The following is a 15,836-nucleotide window of genomic DNA, read 5'->3' as shown; positions in this document are numbered from 1 at the left end:
CTGCTGCCACAGCCTCTGTGTTTCTGTAGCTTCTGGAATGGATTAGCACAGACTGAGTGGCACAGAATCCCTCCAAACTGATCCTCTCAGCACTGCTGGGCTGGCTCCTTCTGAGGAACCTGAGGGAGGCTTCCATGGCCCTGGCCCAGCTGCTGGTGGCTGCCAGCCGCCCCAGAGTTCTCTGGTTTGTCAAAACATCACCCTCAACCCTGCCTCTCATTCAGGCTGCCTTTTTTTTCCTGTCTGTTTCTGTTCTCCCCCTTGTCTTATGAATGCACTGTCCCTTGAATTTTAGGGTGCACACTACTCCAGAATAATGTCAGTTAAATTTTATTGCATCTACAGAGTCCAGAGTCCCTATTGCTAAGCAAGGTCACATTCACTGGTACCTGGCAGGATGATTTTTATTGCATCTGGTTTTGGAGGGCATAGAAGGAGGGACACACACACACACACACACACACACACACATTGTTTTAATATTAAAAGAAGATACTACAGGGCAGGTGAGATGTCTAGGTGGGTAAAGACACTTGCCATGGATCCCCCCTGGAACTGGGAACCCACCAGGTTGTGAGCCACCTCTCCAGCCCTTGTCAGGTAATTTTTAATTAATAAAAGTAAGATTTTTTGTTGCTGGTGGTTTATTTTTGAGACTGTCTCATGCAGTCCAGGGTGGCTTCAAATTTGCTATGTGATTGGGGATGATCTTGAACTTCAGATCCTGCTCCCACCTGCTTAGTGCTGAGGTTACAGGCATGTGCCACCATGCTTGGGTCTATGCCTGTAACTCCAGTTTTGAGGGACCCAGTGACCTCTCCTGTCCTCCTTAGGCACTGCATGTATAAGGTGCACATACAGTCATACACACACACACACACACACACACACACACACACACGTAAATAAATCTTTTTTAAAAAGTCTAGCCTGCTGAGTGGTGGTGGCACATGCCTTTAATCCCAGGACTCTGGAGGCAGAGGCGGGAGGATCTCTGAGTTTGAATCAATCTGGTCTACAGAGTGAATTGCAGGACACCCAGAGCTATGCAAAGAGACCCTGTCTTGAAAAACCCAAAATAAAAAGAGTAGTCCATGGGCTGGAGAGATGGTTCAGTGGTTAAGAGCACTGGCTACTCTTCTAGAGGTCCTGAGTTCAATTCCTAGCACCCACATGGTGGCTCACAATCATCTGTAATGAGATCTGGAGCCCTATTCTGGCCTGCAGGCTTACATGCAGACAGAACACCGTATACATAATACATAAATAAATAAATGAATCTTTAAAAATGAAAGAAAAAAATCCAGCCTGTGCTGTACAAGACAGGGCAATTGAGCATTGCTATGTAGCTACTTTGAATTGAGAAATGTTATAAACATAAAATACAAACCAGAGTGTATGCAGACTTCTCTGTCCCACCAGCCCACTCTCAAATGACCACACAGAGGCTTATTATTAAGTATAAATGCTCAAACAATAGCTTAGTCTTGTTACTAACTAGCTGTTACAACTAAAATTAGCCCACATTTCTTTACTACGCTCTACCACATGCGGTACCTTTTGCCAGCACAGCACACTCATCTCCTGCTTCTTCTGCATTTGGCTGGCAACTCTGCCCTCCTTCTGGCCCTCCCACCTAAACTCTTTCTGTCTAGCTATTGGCCAGTTGACTCTTTATTAAACCAAAGAGAGCAAAACATCTTCACAATATACAAAATGATTATTTCATAGCATTTCCCCCTTTTTTGTGCCAATGAAAAATAAAAGTTTTAACTTTAACATAGTAAAGTTATATACAAAAAAATTATCATGTAAAAATTACAGTTACAATATCCAGTCCATTTGTATTTGGCAAATTTAGAGAAAATACTCTGTTATCTATCTTTATGAATATAAAGTTTTATACCAAATTTACTTTTTATCATAACTAAGGAAAACTGTAAGTCTAACTATTTAGCATTTAACTCCATCAAAGACCAAGAAGGATGTAATATTACCTCACAACGAGGACATCTGGCTGCCTGGACCGTCATCCAAAGTTCTTCTGTAACATTAGGACATCCATCTTTGGCCTGCAGGCCTAGTATATATGACAGACTTTTCTGAGAAAGAGGGAATCTTGAAGGACTGTCCGACCGTGTCTTGGCAAAGTTTGGCAGTGACTTTCTTTTGTGTTCTACTGGCCCAGTTGGACAGTATAGTGTGAACAATTGAGGCAAGGGCAGTTTTTTTTTCCTGCAGTACCTATACTTTTAGGGAGGGAGGGATCTAGTAAATCTGGTCAGACTGAGGGACTTCCTGAAGCCATTTTGAGTCACTTACTTTCTGAACTTTCTCCCTGCAGGCTGGGAGTGTTTTATCTCTTCTTAGAACATCCTGCCCTAAAATACCCTGTTGTTTTACTTCCCTTTCACATCCTATGTCTTAAGTTTCCCTCTGAGATGGAAAGTTTTAATCAGAGGAAATGGCTATGCAATAAGTGACAACCTCAATATCAAAGGACAGGGTTACATTAAATACTCACCTACTTAAAAAGGATTCCCAGAAGCCCTCAGCACATACCATCCTCAGTGAGGTACTTTTCCACTGATGATCTCATTAGATGTTCACGTGGTGGTAACGCTACTTTTTCTCAAGTTTCTGCCCTGTGGGTTGCTGTTGCATTCCTTTTTCCCCCTTTTTTCCTTTTTTTATTGATATTTATTGAACTCTACATTTTTCTCTGCTACCCTCCCTGCCTCTCCCCTCTCCTCTTCAATCCTTCCCCCAAGATCCCCATGCTCCCTATTTACTCAGGAGATCTTGTCTTTTTATACTTTCTACTTCACATGTAGATTATATCTATGTAAGTCTCTCTTAGTGTTCATATTGTTGTCTAAGTTCTCTGGGATTGTGGTTTGTAGGCTGGCTTTCTTTGCTTTATGTTTAAAAACCACCTATGAGTGAATATATGTGATAATTATCTTTCTGTGTCTGGGTTACCTCACTCAAAATAATGTTTTCTAGCTCCATCCATTTTCTTGAAAAATTCAAGCTGTCATTATTTTTTTCTGCTGTGTAGTACTCCATTGTGTAAATGCACCACATTTTTTTAATCCATTCTTTGGTCAAGGGGCATTTAGGTTGGGATATCAATCCACACATCTTCGAACACCTGATATTTGACAAAGAAGCAAAAAATACCAAATGGAAGAAAGAAAGCATATTTAACAAGTGGTGCTGGCATAACTGAATAACAACATGTAGAAAAATGAAAATAAACCCATATCTATCACCATGCACAAAACTTAAGTCCAAAGACCTCAACATAAAGCCAGCCACACTGAACCTTATACAAGAGAAAGTGGGAAGTACGCTTGAATGCATTGGCACAGGGAACCTCTTCCTAAATATAACCCCAGCAGCCCAGACACTGAGAGAAACAATTAATAAATGGGGCCTCCTGAAACTGAAAAGCTTCTGTAAAGCAAAGGACACAGTCAACAATGCAAAATGACAGCCTACAGAATGGGAAAAGATCTTCACTAACCCCACATCAGATAGAGGTCTGATCTCCAAAATATACAAAGAACTCAAGAAATTGGACACCAAAAGATCACATAATCCCATAAAAAAATGGAGTACAGACCTAAACAGAAAACTCTCAACAGAGGAATCTAAAATGGCTGAAAGACACTTAAGGAAATGTTCAACATCTTTAGTCATCAGAGAAATGCAAATCAAAACAACTCTGAGATTCCATCTTATACCTGTAAGAATGGCCAAGATCAAAAACACTGATAACAACTTATGCTGGAGAGGTTGTGGGGTAAAGGAACACTTTTGTATTGCTGGTGGGAATACAAGCTGGTACAACCCCTTTGGATGTCAGTGTGGTGATTTCTCAGAAAATTAGGAAATAACCTTCCTCAAGACCCAGTTAAAACCACTTTTGGGTATATATTCAAAGGATGCGCAATCGTGATCAACTATGTTCATAGCAGCTTTGTTTGTCATAGCCAGAACCTGGAAACAACCTAAATGCCCCTCCACCAAAGAATGGCTATTGCATTCCTAAGAATCATGGGAAAGAGCCATTTCCTCAGTGGAAGACATTCTCATACTGATTTTCACTACTTAGAAATATGGATCTGGGATAATGGATGGAGAACAACAAAGGGGGAGCTGGAGGGATGCTCAGTGGTTAAGAGCATACTTGCTGTTCACCCAAAGGACCCAAGTTCAGTTCCCAGCACCTTGTAAATCCAGCTCCAGGGGATTCAGTACCCCGAACTCTGTAGGTACCTGTGCATACATGTACACACACTTTTTAAAGACCCTATAATAAAAAGAAAACAACAAAGTTTGGTCCCTCCTGCGGGCATGGGAGCCAATAGTGTGATGGTGAGCAATAGCCCCTGGTGCCTATCACCCAACTCTATGATACAGGTGATCGTAGCTCAGCATGCAAAGCCAAAGGACTGTCTCAGTTCATTACATAATTCTCTGAGCTGCATCTGCTCTGGGAAGTAGTCAGGGGCTGATGGGCAGTCACAACGATGTTTTGACAGTGTGAGAGAGGTTGTTTGTTTGGGGAAAAAATTGTCTCTCTCTGTCTCTCTCGCTCCCTCTCTCCCTCCCTTCACTGTGCCTTCATACTGAATGACTTTGTTTTTAAGCTGCTTTAGCCTTGATGTGTAAAGGCCTGGCTATTCTTCCCCTCAGGACACGGTTGTTATTTTTGGAGCAGAGTTGCTTAGCCTGATTTTCTAAAGCACTTTTTGCCCTTTGTGAGCCCTGAGACCCTGTATGCCTGGGCCTGAGAGATGTCCCTGTCCTCCAGCCTCTGGAGGCGGGGATGTGGACCAGCCCCCTGGAACATCACCACTCCAGTGCCCCACAGACTCCTTGGCATCCACAGTCCATTTGTTAGAGTGTGTCCTTGGAACAGCCAGGCCACGTGCTGTAGGGTGCTGCTTCCTGTCTCTGGAGTCATGGAAAATTCCTGCCTCATTCAGAGCCCACACTCCAAGCTGATTCCTTTGTCTCTTTGTTTTAGGAATTTGGCCTTTTCTACTTCTGTCACTTAATGTTTAGGGTCAGGGTGACCCTTTCTGTTTTGTTTTAAAGGAGGGTGTGCCAGGTTACCACGTCCTCAAGCCCAGCCCAACTTTAGATGAAGGGTGTCTATAGGCAACTTGGATGCATCCTGAATAGTAGCGTCACCATGCTGCCTGATGTCCATAGTAACCAAGTGTGGTGGTTTGAAAGAAAATGGCTCCCAAAGGGAATGGCACTATTAGGACACATGGCTTTGTTGGTGTAGGTGTGGCCTTGGAAGTGTGTCACTGTGAAGGCAGGCTTTGAGGTCTCATATATGCTCAAGATATTGCCCACTGTCTCAGACCACTTCCTGTTACCTGCAAAATGTAGGATGCTTGGCTGCTTCTTTAGCACCATGTCTACCTGTACACCACCATATCGCACCATGATGATAATGGACTGAACCTCTGAACTGTAAGCCGCCACAATTAAATGTTTTCCTTTATAAGAGTTGCCATAGTCATGGTGCAATAGAAACCCTGAGACACCAGGCTTCTTACTGGAAACCTCTTCTGGCCTTGGTGGGTCCCAGATGCAGACCAGCTGCTCCATGGTCATTCCCTGCATGTCAGTTGAACTTGGGAGCACACAGGTCAGCTGTTACACAGCCATAGTGGACATGGGAACCTGGACATGCTGTTCCTTATGCCAATGATCTGCAGGGCCTTCAGCTGCACTGCATGGCTGTGGGATGTGGGATTCCCCTCTGTATGCTATGAATACCATTGGTGAATAAAGAAACTGGCTTGGCCTGGTAGGGTAGAGTAGAGCAAGGCAGGGAAAACTAAACTGAATGCTGGGAGAAAGAAGGAGGAGTTAGAGAAAAGCCATGGAGCTACCGCAGGAGAAAGACACGCTGAAACTTTGCTGGTAGGCCACGACCTTGTGGTGATGCACAGATTAATGGAGAGGGGTTAAATTAAGATGTAAGAGTTAGCCTATAAGAAGCTAGAGCTAATGGGCCAAGCAGTGATTTAATTAATATAGTTTCTGTGTGATTATTTTGGGACTGAGCTGCCAGGTGGCTGGGAAACAAACAAGTGGCCCTCTTACAACAGCTGTGGAACCTGCAGGAAGAAGGACAGGCCCTGATGGCCTGGCCAAGGTCCACACCATGGTTCTGGGATTTGCATCCCTTCTATGACAATGTCTGCAGTGGAAAATCTTAGAGAGGTGATCTGAGTTATACCTAACCTCACCCAGTTTTGTGAGCTGGGGAAAGGTGGCTGGAGACAGATAAATGTCCCTGATAGCAGGGAGGAAGAGGGATCTCCAAGCCCTTATTTATGTATTGGTCTCAAAGTTGGCACAAGAAACAAATAAAATGTGGATTTTTTAAACTCCTGCCACATGTCCTTGACACCTAGGGAAATGATATAGCGTGGGATGGAACTCCTTTCTGGTTAGCTGTCACAGTGGTGGTGTGAGAAGGATGTCTCACTAGGAAAACCCCCATCTTGAAGAGTACTGTGGCCAGATCATCAGTGTAGGAAGCCATTCTGAAAGGAAGTTCACAAGATGTAAAATTAATTCCCACCACCTGCCAATTCTAAGGTGCCTAGGCCGGTGGGACTTAGCATTCACAAGGCTGTGAACCATTCCCTCTAATCCCAAGACATTTTCGTCACTTCTGTACTCACTAAAAACTGTCTCCCACTCTCCCCTTTCAGCCCCTGGCCACCACTAGTCTGCTTTCTGTCACCATACTTTATACTTTTGCCTCTTTGGGACTGTGTTCATGCTACTGTGACAAAAAGCTTGACATAAGCACCTTCAAGGAGGACAAGCTTCTTTTGGCTTACAGTTTCAAAGGCTTCAGTTAAGCTAGGTTAGCTCAGTTGTTACTGGGCCTTTAGAAGGCAAGAGCATCTTGGAGAGGATTTACTAGAGCAGTACTGCTTAAGGAAGGCAGGAAGTGGGGGAGTGGATGAGGGCGTTGGAAGGAGGGGAGGGGAGCTGATAAAGGGGAGGATAAGAGGGGAGGAGGAAGAAGAGGAGAAGGAAGAGGACAAGATGAGGAGGAGGAAGAGAAGGGAAAAGGAAGGTGGAGGAAAAGGAGGGGCAGCAGCTGGATACCAACAGCAGCCCTTACAGGCTCAGATAAGGAGGCCTAATTCCTAGTCCTACTGTTTCCTAATAAAGCCATTAAATTATAAACTCATCAAGGGACTAATCTCTGATTAGATCAGAGCCTTTATGATCCAATCATGTCTCGAAAGTCCACCAACTGGCAACCACGCTTTTACCACCTGAGCCATCAGGAGACAATTCAGAGCCAAACCAGAAGGTGGGTTTTCCTCCAAGGTGTGGGTCTTAGCAACCTCTTGTCTGGATATGCCATGTGTCCATTCTCCTGCTGGCGGGCCCTGGGCTTGCTTCTACCCTTGGGCTGTTGTGTGTATCGACATGGAACATTCATGGGCAGGTGTGTCTGAAGTGTCATTCTAAGCACATGCTTAGTGAGCGTGTGGGGGAGTTTTGAGTCATCTGGTGACTCTTGACCTATGAGGAACCCCTGAACTCTCTTCCATGTTCTGTTCCCGCCAGCATCTCCTCATGTCATTGCCAACACTTGGCATTTTCAGTTTTGAAGTTTTTTGTGTTGGGGGGTGGGATGCCAGTCATTCAACTGATCAAGACAAGTCCTCCCTCCCATCTCTTTCCTTTCCTTTTCCAGTTATGGCCAAGAAAGCAGTTGTTCTCCGGGATGGGTTTCCACATGCCTTTCTTCTCCTTCACTCCTGGGCCATCTGTTTTTATTTCCTCCTCTCTGTTACTTTCTCTCCTTTTAAAGTGGAATTTTAAATGAAACTATATAAGCTGGAACAAAAGCAGTCAAACATGGTGTTTTTATCCGTTGAGAAAATACCTCCACAGCTTGGCCTGTGGGTAAGCCTGTTGTGGATTTTCTTGATTAATGATTGATGTGGAAGGGCCTACCCAGCTCAGTGAGTGGGTGGGACCATCCGTGGGGTGGTGGTCTTGTGCTAAAAGAAAGCAGGCTGAGCAAACCTAATGGTAGCAAGCAAGTAAGCAGCACCCCTGTGCTGCTTCTGCTCCAGTTCCTGCCCCAGGAAGACAAAACCTCAGATGGGGTCTGAATACAAAGAACAACCAGGTAAGGAAATGAGGGGAATCCCAGCAAGTATGGAAAGTTGTGGTGGTTTTATGTGCAGTAAAGGGCACTGAAAAGATATGGAGGATTCAGTCATTTGATGGAATTATAATGTTTCTTTGGTGGCAACAAGAAGCCAGCAAAGCATTTTTTTTTCTTGAGACAGGATTTCTCTTTGTAACATTCTTGGCTGCTGTGGAATAATCCTTCTGTCCACTGTGTGAATATATGTCACTATGATTGATTTAATAAACAAGCTGTATAAAACTCTAGGATAACTCTAAAGCCATTTCTAACAACTCTGAGGCCATTTCTGAGGCAGTGCTCCCCCCTCCCCTGGGAACCAAGGACCTAACAACTACACATGCACATACTGAAATGTTGGGAACTTTCCATCTCCCTGAGTCCTTATAAGTATTCTTCAAATAGAACTCAGTTATTGAATAGGGGCAAGAAAATCCTTAGGTGTTGACTCAGTTCCTGGTGTTTTGACTCAGTCCCTGGGAAAGGGGCAAAGTGACCCTCAGATGTTTCCCCTTACCTCATCTGATCTGGCAACTGCTCTCCAACCAATTATTGGTAATAGCCCTTTAAATAAACCAATCATAATAGTTAAAGAACAACCCCCAAACTCCCCCTTGTTTCTGTGGCTTTTTACTTTAAAAGTAGCCTGTACCAGCCATTCAGGGTCTTTCTGGCCTCTCTAATGCTGAAAGACCCTGTCGCGACAGAATTAACAAAATCCTCATGCTTTTACATCAACTGTGGTGTGAGAGATGGTCTCTTGGGGCAACTCCTCCTGGTAGTTGGACTTCAGGGTCCAACAGCTGACTGGTCAATAGCTGAACAGGATAAAATGGGAAAGCCCAACTGAGAGAGATGGGATAAGGAGGGGCAGAGTCAGAGGAGTCGCCAGTCAGACGAAGAATGAATTAGACACACAAAATGGGGTAGCAGTAAAAGCCAGGAGACTCAGGGCACTACACAGATTACTAGAAGTAGGTTAAGTTGTAAGAGCTAGTTAGTAAGAAGCCTGAGCTATTTGTTGAGCATTTATAATTTATATTAAGTCTCTGAGTCAGCTATTTGGGAAGCAGTTACAGTTATTTGGGAGCAGGTGGTTGGGACAGGAAAACTCTGCCTATGCCTGGTTATTCTGGAACTCACCCTGTAGACCAGGCTGGCCTTGAACTCACAGAGATCCACCTGCCCCTGCTTCCCGAGTGCTGGGATTAAAGGTGTGCACCACCACCACCTGGCACCAATGGAGCAATTTAAGGAAAATTACATTTTATAATTATAATTATTTACATATATAATTCTATATTATATTTGTCTTTAAGACGCTAGCTCAGGGAGGCTGGAGAGATGGCTCAGCGGTTAAGAGCATTGCCTGCTCTTCCAAAGGTCCTGAGTTCAATTCCCGGCAACCACATGGTGGCTCACAGCCATCTGTAATGGGGTCTGCTGCCCTCTTCTGGCTTGCAGGCATACACGCAGACAGAATACTGTATACACAACAAATAAATAAATAAATAAATAGATAAATATTTAAAAAAAAAAAAAGACGCTAGCTCAGGGCTGGAGAGATGGCTCAGAGGTTAAGAGCACTGGCTGTTCTTCTGGAGGTCCTAAGTTCAATTCCCAGCAACCACATGATGGTTCACAACCATCTGTACTGAGATCTGGCGCCCTCCTCTGGTGTGTGGGCATACATCGAGGCAGAATGTTGTATACATAATAAATAAATCTTAAAAAAAAATTTAAAAAAAGACGCTAGCTCAGCCAGGCAGTGGTGGCACACGCCTTTAATCCCAGCACTCAGGAGGCAGAGGCAGGCAAATCTCTGCGTTTGAGGCCTACAGAGCAAGGTCCAGGGCAGAGTTGCAGGAAAGCAGCCTGTGAAGCCCGTTGTTCTGTCCCTGGGCTCTTGGGAGGTGGGTGGGGCAGCTCTCAGCATCTACACCTGTAGTGCTGGCTGTCAAGAGGGACCAGGACCAGACACAGAGATCTGGAGTCATCGTGGGAAGCCTCAAACTCTACTAAATCTCTGAGGAAACAGTGAAGGAGGGAAGGGAAGCAAGACAGAAGCCAAGGAACACTGAGTGCTGGGTCAGGGCTGTGTGTCATAGGACCAATGAAGAAGATAGGATTCAGAGTCCTGTGGAACAAGGTGAGGGATGGGACGTTGTTCCATTAGTTCATCAGTTAAAGGGTGGTAAGATTGACTTCTGTATAGTTTTGGCCTTTTCTGTGTGTTATAAGATGCTGTTGTGGCTCCAAATATCAGGATCATGTTCCCTGCAGAAGAAATAAGAAGCAAAAGGCTATTTGCCAAGAGGGGAAGCCATGTTCCTGTTATCCCAGTCCTTGAGAAGGTGAAGAGAGAGACCTGTGAGTTTTAGGCTACCCTGGGCTACATGACCTTGCGTTAAAAAGAAGAGAAAGAGGGCTGGAGAGATGGATCAGTGGTTAAGAGCATTGCCTGTTCTTCCAAAGGTCTTGAGTTCAATTCCCAGCAACCACATGGTGGCTCACAACCATCTGTAATGAGATCTGGTGCCCTCTTCTGGCCTGCAGGCATTCACGCAGACAGAATATTGTATACATAATAAATAAATAAATAAAATAAATAAATAAATAAATGTTTTTTAAAAAAAGAGGAGGAAATGGGCACACCTGGAACTACTGAGAGCGGCACACTTAGGAACTTTCTTCCAAGCCCACTCATCTGCCTACACCAGCTCTCTTTGGCTGGACCTGCTTCCAGATTGATCCCACCTGCAGGAGACCTATTGCGGCCTGGTTTTCAGCTTTGTTGTTTTGCTTTTGGGGAGCAGAGGAAGCTCTGGTTAGTGTAGGAGAAGCAAGGCTGGCACTGAGCAGTAACTAGCGACTTATCTTGGTCAGGTTTTCTTCTGCCGCGACAAAAATCCTTGACTAAAAAGCAAACTGGAGAGGAAAGGGGTTATTCTGTTTACCCTTCTGTATTGCTGTTCATCATTTCATCATCAAAAGAAGTCAGGACAGGAACCTGGAGGCAGGAGCTGATGCCAAGGCCACGGAGGGATGCTGCTTACTGACTTGCTCCCCATGGCTTGCTCAGCTTGCTTTTTTTTTTTTTTATAGAATCCAGGACCACCAGGCCAGGATGGCCCCACCCACAATGGGACTAATTAAGAAAATACCCTATAGGCTTGCCTACAACCTGATCTTATGGAAGCATTTTCTTTCTTTTTTGGGGGGAGGGGAGAGCAGCGGTTCGGAACAGGTTTCTCTGTGTAGCAGCCCTAACTGTCCTGGAACTCGCTCTGTAGACCATGCTGGTCTTGAACTCAGAGATCTGCAAGAAAGCTGACTGAGCAAGCCAGTAAGCAGCACTCCTCCATGGCCTCTGCATCAGTTCCTGCCTCCGGGCTCCTGCCCTGCTTGAGTTCCTTGCCCTCAATTGCTTTTCATAATGAACTGTTGTATGGAACTGTGAGTGAAATAAACCCTCTCCTACCCGAGTTGCTGTGGTCATGGTGCAATGGAAACCTAACTAGTACACTAACCATGACGCCTTTTTATTCTTTTTGACTTTTTGAGACGGGTCCCGCTATGGAGTTCTGGTTGTCCTGGAACTCTCTATGTAGACCAGGCTGACCTCGACTTTATAGAGTTCTGTCTGCTTCTGGCTTTTAGATGCTAGTATTAAAGGCATGCACCACTAAACCCAGCTACAGTGCCTCATCTTTAATGGTTTAAAGGGCTCAGTAAAACTCAGAAGATTAGGCCGGTGACATCGCCCAGCTGATAAAGGCACTTGCCACCAAGTCTGACATCCCGAGTTCCAAGAACCCACATGGTCAGAGGAATGGCTCCTGCAAGTGTACTCTGATGGGCACGTGTACACTACCCTCAGCGCACACACAATAAAAACAAGCTCAAAGGCTCCTTCTGCCCGGAAGAAAACCAAGTGGGTGAGGACACAGGACCATGTGGGAGAGGTCAGTCCCTTGCTTGTGTGGGCACCCACAGCACAAAAGGGCTAAAACAGGAATTTAGGAGGTGGGAACAAGAGTTAAGCTGCTTGCTACTGGTCTAGCGTTGGCCTCTTGCTTGACCTTAACTGAGGAGAGCACCTCCCAGAGACCCACATGCCCTCACCCAAACACTCCCAGCTGCTCATCTGTCTCTACAGACAGATGTTCTTGGTTGGCTGACTATGTAGTGCTCCCCATTCCTTCTCTCCTTCCCTCTCTCTCTTTCCCCTCGCTTTCCATAAGATTTAACCGTAAGATTTAACAGGATGATTTTAAATTTGGGATCCTTCTACCTTGGCTGCTTCTACAGCCTTAATTTAAAAAAAAAAAAAACAGAAAGTCAAACTTCAGCACTAAAGAAGTTGGTCAAGAATTCAAGGCCAGCCTCAGCTACAGGAAACTCTGTCTTTAATCCCAGGCAGAGGCAGGCAGATAGATCTCTGTGAGTTCTAGGCCAGCCTGGTCTACAGAGTGAGTTCCAGGACAGCCAGGGCTACACAGAGAGACCCTATCTTGTAAAAAACAAAACAAAACTCAGGTTAAACCTGTGACAATATTAGAATATTGTGCCAGTCTGATCTGATGTAAACACTAACCAAAAGCTTAACTGAACCTGTAAGCAGAGGAGGCCCTTAGAAAAGAATACCCTGACCATACAGGGAATGATGGTGACCAGTGTCTCAGAGCCACCCTCCCACACACAGGCATGACAAAATAAAATGTGCCTCTGGCCACTGTGTTTTGTTTGAGATGTTGTCTTAGCCCAGGCTGGAAAATGATTCTCCCATCTCAGTCTCCAAAGTGCTGTAATAACAGGCATGAGCTGCCATGCCCAGCTGACATTCATTCTTAGTATCTCTGAGCTACCACGGCCTGGCCCTGACTGGCACTGACATGTGCACAGGGAAACTGACACGTGTGAGTTTTTAGTGACTCTGGAGAAATGTAACTGGAAAAATGGACGGGGCAGAGGGGAGCAAACACGGCGAGTTTTCAAACTCAGCGTTCTATTTAGGGAACAATGACCTAAATAATGACCTTCAGATTTTATGCAATGTGAGTCATTAAAACTTGATATTTTGTCGGGAATGGGAGTGAAGTTGGAGCGGGAACTTAGCAGCTTGTTCCTGTGAGCTTCTTCTTCCTGGCCTGAAGCAGGGACCTGACCTCATATACTGAAGGACCATGGGAGGCAGAGGAGGGCCTTTCTGTTGCTTCTGAAGCCTCCTTTACCCAGTACAGTGCCAAGACATTAGAGAATGAATGAAAGCAAGAGGCTTGGGATTTCCTTTGAAATGTTCCCTCACATCTCAGTCCCTAAGACGTAAAGAGTGAAGGATTGGGAATTCAAGATCATCCTTAGCTACATGGAAAGTTGAAGGCCACATGAGAATCTGTTTCAAGAGAAACCAAACAAAAGTTTACTATGGCCAGGTCCAGTGTTGCTAGTTACTGAGGCTCAAATACAGGGCTTCACACGTGCTAAACAAGCATGCTACCATCGAGCTATACTCCAGCTCTCCGGATTGGTCTTAATGCTCTTTCATTCAAGAGGCACCCATTGGTTCATTCTCTCACACATTCAGGATGTGGCATCTCCTACCTGACAAGAGCATGCTAGGTGCTAATCAGAATGCTAGAACAAAACACACACACCCCCACTGACTTCCACGGTGATTTCAATTGATGAAAGAGACAAAGTTTCCTTAATAAGGCATCTAGTAGGCTGGGCATGGTGTCTGAGGCAGAAGGATTATAACAATTTTGAGGCAGAAGCTAGCCTTGGTTACAAAGACCCAGTCTCAAAATAAAAAGGAAACACACAACAACAAAACACATTCAATGAGCGTATGAGAGAACAATAAATATCAAGTGAGTGTGGTTTCAGTTACAACAAATGAGAGAGAGTTGTATGTTGTGGAATAATTTTCTTGTACACTGTGAAGATGTCACTCTGATTGGCCTAGCAAAAAGCTGAACATCCAATAGTTAGGCAGAATTTCCAGGCCCAGAGGAGACTGGGAAGGAGAAGGGAGGAGATGCCAGGGATGCAGAGCCAGCAACATGGGCATTACAAAATAAAGGTAAGTGAGCCACATGAAAAAACATAGATTAAAATATATGGGTTAATTTAAGTTATAAGAGCTAGTTATAAACAAGCCTAAGCTATCTTTCATAATTAATAATAAGTCTCCATGTCATTATTGGGGAGCTGATGGTCCCGAGGAAAAAGTCCAGCTACAGTTGTAGAGCTTGGCTTTCTGGTTCTGGGTTTAGATTCAAGGATAGAAGAAAGGGCTTATGGAACTTGCCTCCATGACTAAGGAAAACAGCTGAGGCCAGGCATATGTTAGGGTGTCTTTGAATGGAGGCCTAAAGAGGCCATTGTGTGAATCTGTGAAGATGAATCCTGGATTGCCTTGGAGACCCCAAGATGTTGGAGAACAAACAGACCAGCTATGGCAGGATGTGACCAGCACCCAACTTTCTCAGGTTCCCCCTCAAAGATGACGCCCACAAATAGGAAGCAGTCTTGAGAATCCGCCGCCCCATTCCTTTAACCTGTGGTGCCTAACCTCCTGCCTTTTTATTATAAAAAAAGAGATGGAATGTCATGATCTGTCCTGTCCCTTTAAGGGACAAGCCATGCCCACTAGCCCCAACCCCACCCCACCACCCCCAACCCCGCAAGCTGATCTTCAGCTTCCAGCCTGAGTCCTTTCCTTTTCCATCTCCCTCTTGAAGAGGCAGCTTCTGTCTCTCCCCACTTCTCCCCTTCCCCCTCTCTCTGTCTCTCTCTCTGTTTCTGTCTGCTCTTCCCCATTCTCCCCTTACCCTTCCTCCTCTTTCCCCTCCATAACCCACTAAATAAATATCCAACCTCACTCTGCATGGCATGCCTATCTATCCATGTCTCTGTCTCTCATCCACATGGCTCCCTGCCCAGGACCAGCTGCCTTCTGAGACCTGTGGCGTGGTCTCATGGTGGATGCCCATCTCTCTGTCTCTCCTCATGGGACTAGCTGCCCCATCAAGGTCTCCCTGCCTGGGACTTGTGGCCTGTTGCAGTCACTCGGGGAACTGCGCCATCCCTGCCTGGGACTGGCTACTCTCGGGATCTGCTGCTCACTGCCACTGCTTAGGGACCTGCAGTGTTTCTGCTGCTGCAGCCACTCAGGGATCTGCAGCATTTTACTTAATCCAGTACAGTGGCACTATTAGGAGGTGTGGATATCAGGGGGTATTTAATGTTATACCCCTCCAGACTTTGGAATTCCCAACCAAATGAGTGGAAGAAAGTCTCACAGGCACCCAGGTCTTGTGTACCTGGCCCCAACTCCCACTGTACATGACTTTAGAGCCAAAACTAGTAAATGGCATTGGGATAGGGAACTAGACAACCAAGAACTCATCCCTGGAGGCCAAGGATGTGGTGGCAGGTGTTACTGTGTGTGCTGAGACTCTTAAGTCCTGGACCCTCAGTTTCACATCTCACTGTTACAAAGCATAAATTCAGGTAGTGGTGGCATCCCAGCACTGGGGAAACAGAGGCAGGCAAATTTCTGAGTTCAAGGCTAGCTTGGTCTCCAGGGCAGTCAAAGCTACACAGAGAA

Source organism: Arvicola amphibius, chromosome 3 (assembly GCF_903992535.2).
Source record: "Arvicola amphibius chromosome 3, mArvAmp1.2, whole genome shotgun sequence".
NCBI classification, from domain to species: Eukaryota; Metazoa; Chordata; class Mammalia; order Rodentia; family Cricetidae; genus Arvicola; species Arvicola amphibius.
This window is presented reverse-complemented; position numbering follows the sequence as displayed.